The following is a 3,259-nucleotide window of genomic DNA, read 5'->3' on the forward strand; positions in this document are numbered from 1 at the left end:
ATGAGTCTTTTACATGATGAAAAAGAGATAACGCAGTGTGCTTCGTCTTGATGTCTTTTTCTTCTTTTGCTTCCATCCAACTTAGCGTCTCATAATCTGAGAGAGTTTCATTCTTTTCCTTGGTTCGATGTACACGTAAGATTGTGTTATCAACGATGTGAAATCGAGTAGACTTGGGATGCGAAATTGCGTGAGTTGGAAGCACACAAAAGGCAAGCATTTAATCGCCTTAAGGTTAGAAGCGTATACATCGCCTCAATCCTAGAACTATTCAATCCTAGACCCAAGACCATAACAGATGCCACAAACAGGCTAACAGAGAGATAAAATACTTTTTGAGAGGCAGGCAGGAGCCCTGGAACATCCGTTGCACGATGAGGTACTGCCTTAAAATCTCGCCAAAGAAAGGAGCATGTGCTAAGCCTTGAGACAATCCTTCACAAGCTTGATCAGAGCTACCATAAGACGAATGTCGCCGCCACCACAAACAACCAAATCTGTTGTACATTACAGTGAATCTATTGGAATTAACATATTGCTAATTAATCCTTTTTGAGCTACATATTGCTATTTAATTCATGATTTTACATAGCATTGACATCTCATAAGTCACAAATGTCCATCTTTCATTCGTCGCTACATGTTATTAAAAAAAAGAAGAAAAAAGAACCATAGAAAAAGAAGAAAATAAAAACAGATCATTGGCCGCCTGAGAGAAGCGACGCTGCAACCGAAGATAACTGTGTGTAGGATTGCCTTGAGGAAGACGGATAGGACATGGCGAAATTATCAAAACCACTTCGAGAACGACCAATATATGACAAATCAGGTAACGCGGCATCTCCTTCCAAGTACTGCACCACTTGTCGCATACTTGGCCTTGCAAATGGGTCTGAATGTGAGCACAGCAACCCAAGTTTTAACACCATCTCCACTTCCTCCGCTACATAATCTGTGCCAAGATCTGGGTCTCTGACCTCAATAACTTCACCCCTAATCCAATACGAGAAAACCCAATCAACCAAGATTAATTCCTCCGTTGGTGCTCGTGGTTCAATTGGCCGTCTTCCACAAGCAACTTCAAGCAAAAACGCACCAAAGGCGAACACATCAGTGCTTGTTGTGGCCTTCCCTGTTCGAGTATGCTCTGGTGCTAGATACCCAAGTGTTCCAGAAACATGGGTTGTTTGAGGGTCTGTTCCATGATCATATAATCTTGCTAGACCAAAGTCTCCTAATCTTCCGTTCAATTCACCATCTAAAAGGACATTGCTTGCCTTGACATCTCTGTGAATCACAACTTGCTCCCACTCCTCGTGGAGATAGAACAGGGCAGCTGCTACACCTTTGATGATTTTAAATCTCTGATTCCAATTCAGGGTCACTTTTGGTTGGTCATAAAGATACTTGTCTAAGCTTCCATTGGGCATGCAATCATATACCAAGAGGGTCACTATATTCCGGTGGCGAAGCCGACCAATGCTTACAATTTCCGCTACAAATTCTCTCATGCCCTGTCTTGATTCATGGGAGACCCTTTTCACAGCAATCTCAATTTTTGTGGTTGGCAATACACCTTTATAGACCCTGCCAAATCCTCCAGACCCCAGTAACTCCTCGTCCCTAAATCCATTTGTGGCAATATACAAGTCTTTGAATTTGAATCTATGAGGCCCATAATCAAGCTCCCAATCTTCAAGCTCCTCTGCAAACTTTCTCTTCCTTCTTATAACATAAATCGTACTTGATATTGCTACTGAAACCAAACTAATTAAAATCACAGGTAGCCCAATTGTTAAAACCTTGGATGTTTTCTTACCTCCAATTCTAGGAAGCATGGGAAGCTGAGAGAGATCGAGATCTTCAGCTTGGCCATTCAATTTAAAACTCCAACCCAAAACATAGTGAGATGTCGACATCGACCCAGTTGATGATGAGAATCCAACATACATCTCGTCGTTCAAAACTGCCGACAAATCACGAGTCAGAGACACCAATGGAGTCTTGGGTTTCCCAACCTTAAATGGAGCTAAAGTGACACTGATCCGCTTCTTTTCACCATCATAATCCACCCAAACTTGCATCCTCCTCGTACTGATCAGGGTCAAATTGATAAATCGACCCGTTTTGTTATCATAATATCCTGCTGGTTCTGCTGCTGCAGATTCCAACCCATTGATATCAATTCCAACATGGTTGTCATTGATATCACGAAATTCACTGCTAAAAATCGTGTCAAGCTCTACAGCCAAAACGTGGTTGGAGTAATTTCCGTTATTGTTCTCGTTGAAGAGGCCAAGGTACGTGCTTGGAAGAACCCCTGGCAGCCCCCTTGTTGGCGCAATCACAAAAGCAATTCCATGCCCAATTGTTAAAACGCATGACCCGTCTGTTGTTTAGTCCAATTGGTGAGCAGCAGAAGGCCATTGGAGGTGACCTGGGCTAATCCGTCAAGGCTTAAATTGGCCGATCCGAAGCCATTGTAGGTGAGACTAACATCCCCACTGCTTACCCTGGTGAACAAGAAGAGAGACACAAACACAAACAGAGGAAGTTCAAGCTTGTAAACCATGGTTTGAGTCTTTTGTTCCGTACTTTTCCAGTTTCTCACTCCCACTTTGGTTTTGTTTATCTCGGATTCTTGTAGTCGAGCAATGTTATATAAAACCGTGAGGGTCATTGAAGATGAAGTCAAAATTGCAAATATATTTCACACAGAAGACAAGTCAAGACTTTGTTTTTCCACAACTCACCTCTCGGCAAAGAAAAAATGAAGTTCGTTTTTCATCAAAAAGTCTTCCATGCATGGAAGTCTTCTCACGGGGCTGAAAGCTGCAAGACATAGCAGCAGCCGTGAGAGAAAATAGAGAGAGCCTTAAACCAGTCAGTCTTCGAGAACAGAGAGAAAAGACAATGAACCAATTTAAGAGGTATATCCACAAATTAACGAAGGTGTTGTATTGTGTGAGTAATCCACCTATGGGTGAAGTTTTGTAAATGACTTTTTTATATAGTGAAAGTTTTTAAGTGGTGAAGTTTTGTAAATGACTTTTTTATACAGTGAAAGTTTTAAGTGGCTTACGGGTCCTGTTGTTTTTATCTCCTTGAGGGTTTTCTATGCGAAAAATTTTGTCGTGTAATTTATAATTCTCATTCGTTGTGCTATTTTTCCCAACAAAATTAATAGTGTCCCTAGTGCTAGTACTACATGGATGTTAAAGATGTAGGTCGTATCATCATCAATATCGATAGCGTGGGA

General features: G+C 41.5%; 1 pseudogene; it reads right to left on the bottom strand.

The window, feature by feature from the left end:
* Positions 1-440: 440 nt before the first annotated feature.
* LOC119998954 lies at positions 441-2,789 on the bottom strand (annotated as a pseudogene).
* Positions 2,790-3,259: the final 470 nt, after the last annotated feature.

The sequence above is a fragment of the Tripterygium wilfordii genome, chromosome 5 (assembly GCF_013401445.1).
Source record: "Tripterygium wilfordii isolate XIE 37 chromosome 5, ASM1340144v1, whole genome shotgun sequence".
In the NCBI taxonomy this organism is placed as follows: domain Eukaryota; kingdom Viridiplantae; phylum Streptophyta; class Magnoliopsida; order Celastrales; family Celastraceae; genus Tripterygium; species Tripterygium wilfordii.